Here is a 16,187-nt window from a genome sequence, read left to right on the forward strand (position 1 = left end):
CACACATATATATGTATGTGTATACATATATACACTATATTACCAAAAGTATCCGCTCACCCATTCAAATGATCAGAATCAGGTGTCCTAATCACTTGGCCTGGCCACAGGTGTATAAAATCAAGCACTCAGGCATGCAGACTGTGAAACAAGACATTTGTGAAAGAATGGGCCGCTCTCAGGAGCTCAGTGAATTCCAGCGTGGAACTGTCACAGGATGCCACCTGTGCAACAAATCCAGTCGTGAAATTTCCTCGCTCCTAAATATTCCACAGTCAACTGTCAGCTCTATTATAACAAAATGGAAGTATTTGGGAACGACAGCAACTCAGCCACGAAGTGGTAGGCCACGTAAAGTGACGGAGAGGGGTCAGCGGATGCTGAAGCGCATAGTGCAAAGAGGTCGCCGACTTTCTGCACAGTCAATTGCTACAGAGCTACAAACTTCATGTGACCTTCAGATTAGCCCAAGTACAGTACGCAGAGAGCTTCATGGAATGGGTTTCCATGGCCGAGCAGCTGCAGCCAAGCCACACATCACCAAGTGCAATGCAAAGCGTCGGATGCAATGGTGTAAAGCACGCCGCCACTGGCCTCTAGAGCAGTGGAGACGCGTTCTCTGGAGTGATGAATCACGCTTTTCCATCTGGCAATCTGATGGACGAGTCTGGGTTTGGAGGTTGCCAGGAGAACGGTACATTTCAGACTGCATTGTGCCGACTGTGAAATTTGGTGGAGGAGGAATTATGGTGTGGGGTTGTTTTTCAGGAGCTGGGCTTGGCCCCTTAGTTCCAGTGAAAGGAACTTTGAATGCTTCAGGATACCAAAACATTTTGGACAATTCCATGCTCCCAACCTTGTGGGAACAGTTTGGAGCGGGCCCCTTCCTCTTCCAACATGACTGTGCACCAGTGCACAAAGCAAGGTCCATAAAGACATGGATGACAGAGTCTGGTGTAGATGAACTTGACTGGCCTGCACAGAGTCCTGACCTGAACCCGATAGAACACCTTTGGGATGAATTAGGGTGGAGACTGAGAGCCAGGCCTTCTCGACCAACATCAGTGTGTGACCTCACCAATGCGCTTTTGGAAGAATGGTCAAAAATTCCTATAAACACTCTCCTCAACCTTGTGGACAGTCTTCCCAGAAGAGTTGAAGCTGTAATAGCTGCAAAAGGTGGACCGACATCATATTGAACTCTGTGGGTTAGGAATGGGATGGCACTTCAGTTCATAGTATGAGTAAAGGCAGGTGAGCGAATACTTTTGGTAATATAGTGTGTATATATATATATATATATATATATATATATATATATATATATATATATACATTCTACAATTTAAATAGTTCAATTTCAATTTTATTTATTTATATAGCCCAGAATCACAAATTACAAATTTGTCCAAAGGGCTTTACAGGAAATACAACATCCTCTGTCCTTGGACCCTCACATCGGATGAGGAACAACTCCCTAAAAAACCTCTTTAACACGGAGAAAAATAGGAAGAAACCTCAGGGGAGCAATAGTTCCATTTGTAAAACATATAACTAGGCTGCTGTCTATATAAAATACTTTTGTGTCAAAGTTTTCAATATTTATCTGTTCTAAAGGCAAAAACACGCAGAGTTAAAAAGTCATTCACATTATTAGAGCACTTAGTGGACAGAGACTGGCAGCTAGGCTAAACAGTGTCAGGAAAATCATCTTAAATAAAAGAATGGAGTCACAGGCACAGCTTCATGCATGAATCAGTATCTTTATATAGAAAGAGGCACAGCTTGTCTACAGAGAGTCGGCCAGTGAAGCAGTGTAGCAGAGCAAAGAGGGCCCAGGAGTGTGTGAGAGCCACAGTCTTACAGTGGAAAAGCACAGGGTCTGGGTTTTCCCAGAGTGATGAGAAAAGGTTTACAGTGTGAGCTTTGTGTTCTCAAGCGGCTGCATGGCCTTGAACATTGTCTCAACTCTACTGCTGTTTAATAATGAACACAGACACGTCTTTATGAAAGGACATAGTCTTACACTAGGATAACATATAAGGTACATCATTCCCTCCTTTTATCATGAAATGAAACCCATAAGTGAGTACAAAGGGCCCTATCTTGTGCCACCCGCTATCCGCTGCCACTACCCGCTACCCGCAAATTGCGGATTTAGGAGCTTCCGCTATCCCTAAACGGTATCTTGCGCCACCCGCTACCCGCTATCCTTATGCCGACTCCGTCATTTGCGCCTGGAGGTGTGTCCGTGGGCGTGTTTCATGCGCTATCCCTAAAGTTGCTATCTTGCGCACACACTTTAGGGGCCCTATCTTGCGCCAGACTCCCTAAACCCGCTATTTGCGGATTTAGGATTTAGGAAGAGGCGTTCCCCCGTAAAAGTTGCTATCTTGTGCACCTCCCGCTATCCGCAAAACACCTCCGCTACCCGCTATATTATGTATAGGCGTGTTTTGGGCGTTACGCCAGTTAAACCAATCAGTGTGCCAGGTGCCATTGCCTTTAAGGGCAGGCTGCGCTATCCTAAATCCTAAATCCTAAACCCGCGATGGAGAGAGGGAGGTAGATTTTCTCAGGGCTTCTACTGAGGCTAAAGCAAGTTGGCTTTATATACATATTATATATTATATTATAGGCGAGTTAATTCGGGAGATGGAGCCACATGTGTCCAAGTGGACGTGTCACAAGGTTGTACTGATTGAGTAAAATCCCCGGGTCACACACCACACACAAGAGGCAGAGGGGGAACTATGTGTAAACTAATTTATTGACAAGGTAGATTGGGCAAATAAAATATTAAAATAATAATAAAAATATAGCACAGCTGCTGGCTTATGTTAAAACAATAAAACGTGCTGGCGTTAGTGTCCAATTAAAACAGTCTTTCCTCTAAACAGTCTATATGAGTAATATACTCAGTCCATTCCGGCGGCGTCCCGGTATCAGTCCGACCGTGTGCGTGGCGAGGCTCCGTCGGGGTGCGCATTGAAGCCGCCTGGGCGCGCTCTCCTAACAGCCCAAACGGTCAGGACCACCCGCTATCCCCTTTCCCTAAAGTGTGTGCGCAAGATAGCAACTTTAGGGATAGCGCATGAAACACGCCCACGACGCACCTCCAGGCGCAAATGATGCAGTCGGCATAACGGATAGCGGGTAGCGGGTGGCACAAGATACCGTTTAGGGATAGCGGAAGCTCCTAAATCCGCAATTTGCGGGTAGCGGGTAGTGGCAGCGGATAGCGGGTGGCACAAGATAGGGCCCTAGGGATAGTGGATAGCGGGTGGTCCTGACCACCCGCTATCCCCTTTCCCTAAAGTTTGGGCTGTTATGAGAGCGCGCCCAGGCGGCTTCAGTGCGCGCCCTGACGGAGCCTCGCCACACACACGGTCGGACTGATACCGGGACGCCGCCGGAATGGACTGAGTATATTACTCATATAGACTGTTTAGAGGAAAGACTGTTTTAATTGGACACTTAGGCCAGCACGTTTTATTGTTTTATCATAAGCCAGCAGCTGTGCTATATTTTTATTTTTAATATTTTATTTGCCCAATCTACCTTGTCAATAAATTAGTTTATACATAGTTCCACCTCTGCCTCTTGTGTGTGTGGTGTGACCCGGGGATTTTACTCAATCAGTACAACCTTGTGACACGTCCACTTGGACACATGTGGCTCCACCTCCCGAATTAACTCGCCTATAATATAATATATCATATGTATATAAAGCCAACTTGCTTTAGCCTCAGTAGAAGCCCTGAGAAAATCTACCTCCCTCTCTCCATCGCGGGTTTAGGATTTAGGATTTAGGATAGCGCATCCTGCCCTTAAAGGCAATGGCACCTGGCACACTGATTGGTGTAACTGGCATAACGCCCAAAACACGCCTATGCATAATATAGCGGGTAGCGCAGGTGTTTTGCGGATAGCGGGAGGTGCACAAGATAGCAACTTTTACGGGGAACGCCTCTTCCTAAATCCTAAATCCGCAAATAGCGGGTTTAGGGAGTCTGGCGCAAGATAGGGCCCAAAGTCTTCAGCACATCAACTCCTGCCCTCTCCTGCCCTTTATATAGGAACATCATAAAGCAGACGGCACATCATTCAAGGTCAATCATCTCAGACGTTGATAAGCTTGGATGATAGCAGTGTGGATAAAATGCATCAGCAGCTGTTTTGCAAGGGGCACAAAGCAAGCAAAAAAAACAATATGTCACTAAGTTGAAGTTTGTGTCTCACATCAACACGTGGATCTCCTGTGGTTGACTCTTGTATGGTTTCTAAAATCAAACAGCAATATTGGACTTTTTAATATTGCTACATGCAGACCTACGATTAAATAGTGGAAAAAAAGATAACGTGGGGCAGTCAGTGCTGATGATTGCAACAACCCACCACAAAGTTTGCTATGTGTGTTAAACCCTGGAGTCCCAATAAAAGACACAAGTGTCTTAAAGCAGATCAGTGGAAAAGGGAAGCGGAAAAAATGTAAAAATTATCAGGGGCTGCAGTGCTGCACCTGAGTGGGCACAGCGGCCGTATCTGTAATAGCACCTGTTAAATTCCTGCCTGATTAAACGACATCACACATGACACTTTCTGGTGAAAATGATAGAAATGTAAGCCACTTGGCCTTTTGTGTTGTTTGTGTTGGCCTTTTGTGTTGTCAGATCCCAGGGCAGCACAACCACCAAAAAAAGAGGATTAATAAATTACCTTGACAGTTAAGGGTGACTGTTTTTATTCTTTTATTCTTAAGTTTTTTGATATATAGGCCAATATCAATAAAGGATCCCATTACCTGACTGACTGGTAAACTACTTAATATAGGCTTCTACGATTTAAATAGTTCCATTTGTAAAACATATAACTTAATGCAACTTGAAGGAGTAGTAACATGGAAGGGCGCAAGGCAGGAAAAACAAGGGCGCGCAAAAATTGCACCCAAATCGACACATAACCCCCTCACTAAATTGGCCGTATCTCAAAAAGTATCCATCCGAGCAAACTAAAATTTTACAGTGTGCCAATTTGATACATAAGGAACATTGGAAAAGACCTGTGGGTAATTATAGAGAACCTAAACCTGAAATACTAAGAAAAATTTCCACTGTTACCCATCAACTCAACGAGGCGCCGTGGATTTGTAAGCGCTTTCATATACACTACCAGTCGAAAGTTTGGACACACCTTCTCATTCAATGTTTTTTCTTTATTTTTACTACTTTCTACATTGTAAATACAAACTGAAGACATCAAATATGAAGCAAGATATATGGAATTATGTAGCAAAGAAAAAAATGTTAAATAACTCCAAATATGTTTTATATTTTAGATTCCTCAAAGTAGCCACCCTTTGTGTTAAATCACAAGCATGTCAATCACCAGTAGACACCGCCCACAAGTTTTAAAGCTCCTCCCCACAGGTCAACAACCCCTATTTCCCTCCACACCAGGGGAACAAAGGAGAGAAATGGACTTTTTCCCTTTTCTGATTATTCATGTGATTTATTATCTATGGTAAAGCAACATTGTTTCCTTGTTTAGTACCAAGTACCAATACCTAAATTCGAAGAAGTGATAATATTCAGTTGGTGGATGCGTTAATGACGTAAGTCAAATAATATCCTATTTTTATTTGTATTATCTGTTTGATATTATAAACTGTAACACTTGTTTTCTTTATTTGAATTCCTGTATAGAAAAAACAACCTGATCTCACAGAAATCCGTGAAATGAGCACGACCTCTTAACAACGCATTGCGTGCTCCTGGCACATAACCTGTTATAATTACGTGTGGCCACCACAGAAACAGCGTCCACTGAAAGTCAATTAGGATCCGTGTCGTATGGCCACCACGCAAACGCTGTCCACTGAAAGTCAATTTCATGTGGGTGGTAGTTCATAGATCCCGGAAGTGCAAATTTAATCAAAATAAAATAATAAAATAAAAAATAAAAAATCGCCGGTTTTCTAGACTAGGCCTACCATATTGACCCGCATAAATGACGACCCTGATTTTAAGATGACCCCTCTTTTTCAAGACCATTTTTTGGAAAACAGGCTACTTTTTATATGGACAAAATCTTCTTTGAATAAAAAAGCCACCGGGCTGCATCAGGCGGGTCGGCCGCGGCACCGGCTGGTACCGCGCCCACCCGGTCAGGTCTGCGGGATCTGACAGGTGAGTGGTCAGTGCCGCGGTCGGCCCGCCTGGTGCCATGGTCGGTAGGAGTAGTATCTAACATGGAAGGGCGCAAGCCAGTAATTTCGCCTAGGGCGGCAACATAGGCAGAACCGCCACTGTATAGTTTATAATGTCATCATTTTCATATTTTTCTAGTCCACAAAAATCACATTTTAAGCCATTTTGAAATCAATGAATGAAATTTTATTTTAATCTGAAAAACACCGGCGTTACCAAGGCAACGCGCTTCATGCAACCTGATGACTCCCGGCTTCTCGGCTTCAAAGACGTCACACCGTGGGTGGTGGTTCATAGATCCCGGAAGTGCAAATTTAATCGGTATTCTGAAAAAAAGGTCTGATTATTAGCCATAACGTTGTAACCACCCAAGGCAGACTTACCACGAGCTATGAGGATGTGTAACGATGGCATGTGTCCACAAGTCCCGTATAATATCAACTTTATTTTAAGAAAACATGTTTTATTTGCGATATCATATCACGGAGAAGCACTAGGCCTACATTACCCATAATCCTAGTGTTTATCAGCGACGTGTCTGAATTGACAGCTTTCATCAATAAAGTCAATAAAATCTAATAAAGTGCATGAAAGTTGATAATATGCTGATATGTTACGCCATTGAACACAACCCTTTCAGTCAGCGAAACAGAGCGGGTGGAAAAACCGCAGAAACACGTCAAAATAGCACTAAAGATTTATATATATATATAGGCTATATATTTATTTTTCATAACACATCTTTATTCATGATATAAACATGGGCTACATGTTAAGGTTATGCTTTTGCTGTTGAAAAACTACCGTATGTATGGTTTTTAAACCTAAATTCACAATGTTTATCCTAACCCGGAAGAGGCGTACCAGAACTACAATTCGTGCAGAGTTGCAACACACAGAGCTGTCCTGCGCCATAGCTTTTGTAGTTCTAACATGTTATGTCTATTATATGAAGTGGTGATCACTAATTTTGCAATCTTAATCAAAGTTTTTGGGTGTGGGAAGAACGCCTGAATGGTCAGATTTTAATTTTTTTTTTTCTTAAGATAGTGAAATCATGTTTTTTCCATGTTTTGACACTAGTCGGTGGCGCCCCCTATTGGTTTGCCATCGGACATGATAGTAGAGGTCAAGAGCTTTCCAAAAATGTTGACCCCATGTCTGTGCCATTTTTTGTTGCTGCACTGTAAGCCTTTAAAAGTGTCTCAGGTGCAAGGTTCAAAGGGCACTTGTGGGGAGCAGGAACTGCCCACTGGTCTCACACTGAGATATGTTACTCCATAGGTCAAGACCTTTCAAACGATGTCTTCATTGTTGTTCTGTGACAAAGTTTGATTTTCATCATGCTCCAAGCCAAGGCTGTGTCAGGTGTACATCTGCAGACCTCTTTTAGGGCCAAGCTTGATAAAATCAGTCAAACTTCTTTAAGGGGGTATGTAATGGCCAAATTTATTTAGAATATTGATGTTAGTCATATACACAGTCATACTTTTCAATTTGGACCATTTCAAAGCTTTTTTTCCCCATAAAATACTCAATGTTTCATATTTCATATTTTCCCATTGACTTAATATGGCAACCTGAGACACTTTTAAAGGCTTACAGTGCAGCAACAAAAAATGGCACAGACATGGGGTCAACATTTTTGGAAAGCTCTTGACCTCTACTATCATGTCCGATGGCAAACCAATAGGGGGCGCCACCGACTAGTGTCAAAACATGGAAAAAACATGATTTCACTATCTTAAGAAAAAAAAAATTAAAATCTGACCATTCAGGCGTTCTTCCCACACCCAAAAACTATAATAAAGATTGAAAAATTAGTGATCACCACTTCATATAATAGACATAACATGTTAGAACTACAAAAGCTATGGCGCAGGACACCTCTGTGTGTTGCAACTCTACACGAATTGTAGTTCTGGTACCCCTCTTCCGGGTTAGGATAAACATTGTGAATTTAGGTTTAAAAACCATACATACGGTAGTTTTTCAACAGCAAAAGCATAACCTTAACATGTAGCCCATGTTTATATCATGAATAAAGATGTGTTATGAAAAATAAATATATAGCCTATATATATATAAATCTTTAGTGCTATTTTGACGTGTTTCTGCGGTTTTTCCACCCGCTCTGTTTCGCTGACTGAAAGGGTTGTGTTCAATGGCGTAACATATCAGCATATTATCAACTTTCATGCACTTTATTAGATTTTATTGACTTTATTGATGAAAGCTGTCAATTCAGACACGTCGCTGATAAACACTAGGATTAGCCTATGGGTAATGTAGTGCTTCTCCGTGATATGATATTGCAAATAAAACATGTTTTCTTAAAATAAAGTTGATATTATACGGGACTTGTGGACACATGCCATCGTTACACATCCTCATAGCTCGTGGTAAGTCTGCCTTGGGTGGTTACAACGTTATGGCTAATAATCAGACCTTTTTTTCAGAATACCGATTAAATTTGCACTTCCGGGATCTATGAACCACCACCCACGGCGTGACGTCTTTGAAGCCGAGAAGCCGGGAGTCATCAGGTTGCATGAAACGCGTTGCCTTGGTAACGCCGGTGTTTTTCAGATTAAAATAAAATTTCATTCATTGATTTCAAAATGGCCTAAAATGTGATTTCTGTGGACAAAAAAATATGAAAATGATGACATTACAAACTATACAGTGGCGGTTCTGCCTATGTGCCGCCCTAGGCGAAATTACTGGCTTACGCCCTTCCATGTTAGATACTACTCCTACCGACCATGGCACCAGGCGGGCCGACCGCGGCACTGACCGCTCACCTGTCAGATCCCGCAGACCTGACCGGGTGGGCGCGGTACCAGCCGGTGCCGCGGCCGACCCGCCTGATGCAGGCCGGTGGCTTTTTTATTCAAAGAAGATTTTGTCCATATAAAAAGTAGCCTGTTTTCCAAAAAATGGTCTTGAAAAAGAGGGGTCATCTTAAAATCAGGGTCGTCTTTTATGCGGGTCAATATGGTAGGCCTAGTCTAGAAAACTGGCGATTTTTTATTTTATTATTTTATTTTAATTAAATTTGCACTTCCGGGATCTATGAACTACCACCCACATGAAATTGACTTTCAGTGGACACTGTTTGTGTGGTGACCACACGACACGGATCCTAATTGACTTTCAGTGACACTGTTTGCGTGGTGGCCACACGTAATTATAACAGGTTATGTGCCAGGAGCACGCAATGCGTTGTTAAGAGGTCGTGCTCATTTCACGGATTTCTGTGAGATCAGGTTGCAAACACAGAAATGTTTAAAAAATATGAAAGAAATGAAGAAAAAGGAAGAAGTTTGAGGATGTCAGGGTGTGTGCCTCCCTCTAGTGGACAGTCTGGGCTCCTGCAGCTGACTGGACCTGCTGGCAGCACAAACCAGATTGAACCGGTTTTCCTGCTCAGCTCCTGTTGACGCTGAGGCTCTGTCATGGCGGGGGGGCGGCTGGACCACAGCTGAAGACAGAGGACGGCAGGTGAGTGGGCGGTCCTTCGGTCCGTCCTGGGTCACCTGTCTGTTTACACCTGTAATGCCATGTGGACAAAAGCGTCCCAGGCCTCAGAGTGTGTCCTGAGAGACACTGAGGACAAGGGTTGGGTACCGAAACACAATGCGAGTAGGGCACCGGTTCCGACGTAAACGGTAGTAATGAGACCAAATAAGAACAAAAATTTCGGTGCTGCCCCCTGGTGTTCCGGTGTCAACTTGCGGTTGTGGAACGTGACGTCAGCGCCGCTACTCAGCACACTTGTTGGTCAGAACTGATAGTGAGAGGATCAATAAAGATGCCGAAGGCAAAATGTTCTGAGGTTTGGCTCCATTTCACGTCTAAAGAGGCTGCAGACTCTGCGACATGCAACAGACGCCTTAAAGCGACGTCATGCAAGGGAGGTAACACGTCGAATTTAATGAAACATCTGGAGACACATGGGCTGTGTCCGAAATCACTCACTCCTCCCTACTCACTCTATAGGGAATTCAATGTAGTGGACTATATAGTGACTCAATAGTGGACTGTTTCGGACACGACTTCGCCCGTTGTTCGGCGCCGTTCCACAAGGCATGATGGGATATATTGCCTGGTTAGTGACCATCGGATGTCCACTACATTTTGCGGTGGATTGTGGGATACATCTAGTGGACTATATAGTGAACATAAATAATCACTAGACATTCGGACACCCCTACAAAATGGCGTAATCACTATATAGTGCACTATATAGTGGTTAGGGAGTGATTTCGGACACAGCCATGGAGTTTATTTAAAAGCCCCACAATGCACCGTGTTTGATAATCTACATCAGCGGTCCCCAACCACCAGTCCACAGACCGGTACCGGGCCGTGAGACATTCCCGACCGGGCCATGCAGCCCGACTGTAACCCCCCTCACCCCACCCCCCACCCCCCACGGTTGTGCACAAATGGCACGACTTTATTATTACCATGTTACTTATATTTATATTGTTTAAATATTTTTTATGAGCACTGCAGCACTTTCCATGAGCACTGTAGCACTTTATACACTGTATATCTTTGGTTTCGTTGTGTTCCTTAATCCATCTTAGCACAACTCCAGCAAGAAACCCTGCTCTGGTCTTTGCATTGCTGCATCTCCATCTCATTTATCCATCCTTGACAGTTCATCTTGGCCAATTTTATTTAACTGCATGATTGATGTCTCTCTTTTAGTGTCATTGTCTGCCGGTCTCTGTTTCCTACATGGATATGTTGTATTTTTACTGTAAATTTTATCTCTCCTGTGTCCTTGTTTTTATGTATTATGACCCGTGTGTCCCGTTTTTGTATATTTTAATGGTTCTTTAACATCATGCCGGAGGACTGCGGTTGTAAACTAGCCTCTGGCTAACACTGGCACATTTACAGTAATGTCAATCAATGTGCATTGTCCTCTCTAAATAAATAAATAAATAAAAATAAAAAATAAATAAGTCAATATTGTGTTCAATTTGGCCCTGGAAGTAAAAAGGTATTGTTTTTTGACAAAGGGAATGCGTTTTTTTTTTTTTTTTTTAAGTACCAGTTTGAGAACCATTTAAGCACCGGAACCATTTAAAAAATACCGAGTAGGCACCGGGATCGGATAAAACCCAACCGATACCCAACCCTACTGAGGACACACTGCTGCTGCTCAGCTGAGGTGGTCAGATCACACAGGACGGAGGATGATGCCAGGTGGAAACAGGGTCTCTCTCTCTTTCTCTCACACACACACACACACACACACACACACACACACACACACACACACACACACACACACTACAGACCCATGAGGATTAGACAAACAGTTCCTAAAATATGGCACAATAACTGTTGTTTTACTCCTCAGTTTTTACAGTGCAGATGTCAGGCTGCAGGTGTTTGTGATGCTGCTCCATCATTTTTTACAGTGTTGTGTTTATCAGCAGCAGGAACCTCACCCTGAAATCTCAAACAGTGTGTACACACACACACACACACACACACACACACACACACACACACACTGAAACTGCAGCCCAGCTTTCCTTGAAATCACGTGGTTTTCAGGATGGGTGTGGGTGGGGGGGTGTGGGAGGATGTGTGCTGTATAAACAGGAGGTGCTGTGAGGGAGGCAGGGGGGCAGCCTGCAGACGGTCCAGGACACACAGCCAAAGTGAGGAGAAGCTTCTCTGAGCCGCCAGAGGAACTGAACAGGTGATTTACTCCAAAGACATGAGGTGAAGGCAGAAGGTCAAAAACAGGCAGAAGGTCAATGAAAAAGACTTTCTAATATTATCCAGCTGGATATGGTGGGGAGGGCTGGGTCCTAGAATTGTTGAATGGTGTGAACATTCAAACTCAGGGATTCAAGAGCGGTTTAGCCATTTGAGCACTGGATGACAGTGGGGTAGATGGATGGATGGATGATTTCCTGTACAAATAACAAAAGGTTCAGTGCATTGCTACACACATCACTAAATTACAATTTGAAATAAATGTGATGCTAACATTTTAATGCATCCACAAGGTAAAGGTTAGGCCTGGGCTTTTTATTACAATCCTCAAGAGTCTACTCACAAACAAGACACATCAACAATAACTAACAGATAAAGTTATATAAACTTAAAACTAGAATTCTTTCGTTCTACTCACATTTTCTTTACAAATAGATCCTCAACATTAATGCAGACTGTCAACTCTAATACCTGGGTTTTGCCCGATTTACCCCGACTCTGTAAATAATATACAAAAATAGGATGAAGTTCAAACTCAAGACCCTTTAACACATCAAGAAACTAGGGTTTAACATCAAATGAAATATGACAAAATGCACAAAAGGCTCAGACAAAGGCAATCCAGCTGGACCCCCCTCTCCTTAAATCACCTCCCCATCTATAGCTCCTCCCAGTGCACAGCCAGGTGAGACACCCCACACAGAGAACACCAGCTTGAGATTCTTGAACAGTCAAAAAGATCCAAACTGGCAAAAACACAAGAAGGAGCCAAAGCTACGATCTGGGAAACTACAAAGCCCAGCTGATGGTATCAATGCTGCCAGGTAAACCAGTTAACAAGCCACAGGTGTGGCAGAGTGAGCAGACTGACACTGCAGGAGGAGGGTCAGAGGGCGTGGTCGCTGTGGTGGAGGGAACAAGCCGGCAGATGTTGACTGGAGACTGAGCAGAGGGGAGTGTGAGGAGAAGCTGCAGGAAGGTGGGGATTAAGAGGAGCAGGAAGCTACAGCAGTGTCCATGACCATTCCACTGTTTTGGGTTAGGGTTAGGGTTAATCCTAATCCTAACCCAGCAGCTCTGAAGCTGTCATTGACACAGAGGATCATGTGGATCTGAAATTCACAGCGTGGATTCTTTTAGAGTGGTGTGCCAGTTTGCTAAACACACACATTTTGTCTGGATGGTGTCTGTGTGTGTGTGTGTGTGTGTGTGTGTGTGTGTGTGTGTGTGTGTGTGTGTGTAACATGTTCAGTATCAGTTTGTTCCTTATTACACACAGAACTTTACTGAGCCTTGTGGTGGAGACAAACATGGGTTGTTGAAAATTCCAGGTAAAAGCAAGACATGCAGATCTTTTCTATGTGACGTGATTCTGCATCTTGGAGTTTTGCAGTTTTGTTTCACACACACACACACACACACACTGTAGGTCTGAGAAAGGCTCAGGAAATTCAAAGGGAAGTTAGGAGCAGCTTGGGAACAACATAGTGAGCGGGTCAGGATGGCCTGCTCTCCAAAGAGCTCTGAGGAAATCTGGGACTCAAAAAGGGAAATGACTAATGTGGAAACTGAAAGGAAAGTAAAGCACATGATAAATGAAAGTGAGAAGCCAAATGAGCTAAACAACTATTATAAAAGATTCGACTCAATGCTGAGACTAACATTGAGAAGTGCAGGGACCTGCTGGCTACAGTATGTGATCCAGATGACAGAATAATAATAGACACTGACGATGTGGCTAAAGTCTAAAAGAAAGTGAACATGAAACAAGCCCACAGACGGTATCTCAGCCTTTCTGCTTTAAACATTTGCAGAGGATCTGACCCCAGCTCTCAGCCGACACAGGAGAAATACGCAGACTGTGGACATCAGCGATAATTATTCCAACTCCCAAGAATCCCTGCCCACAGGATCATAGTGATTTCAGACTAGTAGCGCTTACTTTGACAGTTATGAAGTCGTTTCAATGCATATCTTATATTAAAACTCTTGGAAAATAACATAGCACTGTGAATTTTGGTCACTGAATTTTTTCAGACCGAATTTTTTTGCACTGAATTTTTTGAGACATTGAATTTTTTTGCACTGAATTTTTTGAGACATCGAATTTTTTTGCACTGAATTTTTTGAGACATTGAATTTTTTTTACACTGAATTATTTTAAACATTAGAAAAAATTCAGAGGCAAATAAAATTCAATGCTTGAAATTTGATGGATTTTAAAATTCATAGTCTGATTTCGATGCAAAAAAAAATTCAGTGCTAGAAATTCGATGCAAAAAAATTCAGTGCTAAAAATTCAAATTCAAACTCTGATGGCACAGATTTGCTTCCATATACAACAGTCAATAAGCATTGTGGAACAGGCTGCTTGTAATCCTGTACTTTGTTATGGCAGGAACTGTCAGAAAAGATGCACGCATAATGTTCAGAGAAGTTTCCATCTGAAATCTGTAGATTTGTTTGGCAGCTTATGCAATCAACTAGGTCATACACTGTAATAACTCTATTTTCCTTTCACAGGGAGCACCTGGAGGCTGAGGGAAGCAGCCTACCACAAAACCTACAGGTGCTGAACCAACGGATCAAGAAAAGTAAAGACTCAAAGAAGATGTTGTGGGCAGACCTTGCTGCAAGCGCAGAGTGACAGAGATGGTAGTGTAGAAAGTCAGTGCACATGGTCTCAGAGGGTGGGAGCAAGGGGGGCAAGGGGTCTGGAAAGGCTCCTTCAGCTTTCAGGGGAGGCAAGTGAGAGAAGGCACAGTGAGCTAATAGAGGAAATGAAAGCTCAGCGGTTATCATTTGAGACTTTGATGCAAGAGTTTCTCAATAAACAGTAGATTGCTATAATATAATATTATGATAATACTAATAATAATTAATAAAATTAGTTATTATTATTATTATTATTATACTATAATTACAATAAACACTAGATTACTATAATTACCATTACTGTTATTTATTACTATTACTGTTATTATAATTACTATTACTATATTCTGTTCATAATACATATCCTGTTCTGTTCATAATACATTACAATTTTTTTTTTACCTTCATTACTGTGTGGTTATAGTCTATTTTTGATCTGATAAATTCAGCATGTTATGTAATAATGTGCAAATAGAGTCAGAATCAACCAGATATTTTCTACTGACATTATATTAAGCGTGAGATATTACTAATAAATAATAATATAATAAATAATAAGAACAAAGAACAAAATTAAATATTTTCATCCTCATGACGAGGGCAGCCATTGGGATGGTCGTTGCATATGTCGGTAGGTCCAGCACAGAGGTTGTGAAGCATGCATGCAGACATGATGAGCATGATGACCACGTCCAGCCTGGTGTTCTGGAGGTCTCTGAGCCTCCCCCATTTGCATTTCAGTCTGCCAAAAGATTACAGAGGTGGTTAGAGGAGGACCAGCTTATTGACTTTATTGTGTCAGAGTCTACCCTGAGATTGTAAGTTTGATTGTCAATGCCTCCTTGCCTAACACTCAATATCAAGGGCTAAATAGACATGATGTTTTGCATGTATACAGGAAATTCCTGGGACCATGAACATGAGTGTCACTGCATGAGTTACTTACCTGCCAAATGCTTGCTCCACCACAACATGCCCTTTGCTTATTTTTGTGTTCGTCTGTTGATCGTGGATGTTAAGGGCCCCGATGTCCCGCTTCAGTGTCATTATGAACAGGTATTCACGGCTGATGTATGCACTATCGCCAAGTAAAGTGTACCTTGACATAATAAGACAGATTTTATTCAGTACATTTAAAGACTGCGTTTTAGTATTTGGCCAATGCAGTTGGTATATACAGATAAAATGAATGTGCAAGGGAGAGGAAAAGGAGGAAAATACTCACAGGCCCATTTTTTGTTCCCATGTCTCAAAGAAACTTGATTTCTTGAGAATCCTTGAGTCATGAACCCTGCCTGAATTGATACAAGAAGTGATTCATTGTGTATGCTATGCATAAGATGAGTGTGCTACATGATACAGTTATGTTTGCAATTCAATTCAATTAATAATTACCAGGTGCTCCAACAAATATGTCGCGGAACCTGCCTCGGTCATCCACAATTGCCTGGAGGACTATAGAATAATAACCTTTACGATTAAGGTAATCCCCTCCTCTGACATGGGGCCACTGAATTTCTATGTGGCACCCATCTATGGCACCTGCAATCCACGATGCAGTTAATGTGTAGATAA

The sequence above is a fragment of the Myripristis murdjan genome, chromosome 9 (assembly GCF_902150065.1).
Source record: "Myripristis murdjan chromosome 9, fMyrMur1.1, whole genome shotgun sequence".
In the NCBI taxonomy this organism is placed as follows: Eukaryota; Metazoa; Chordata; class Actinopteri; order Holocentriformes; family Holocentridae; genus Myripristis; species Myripristis murdjan.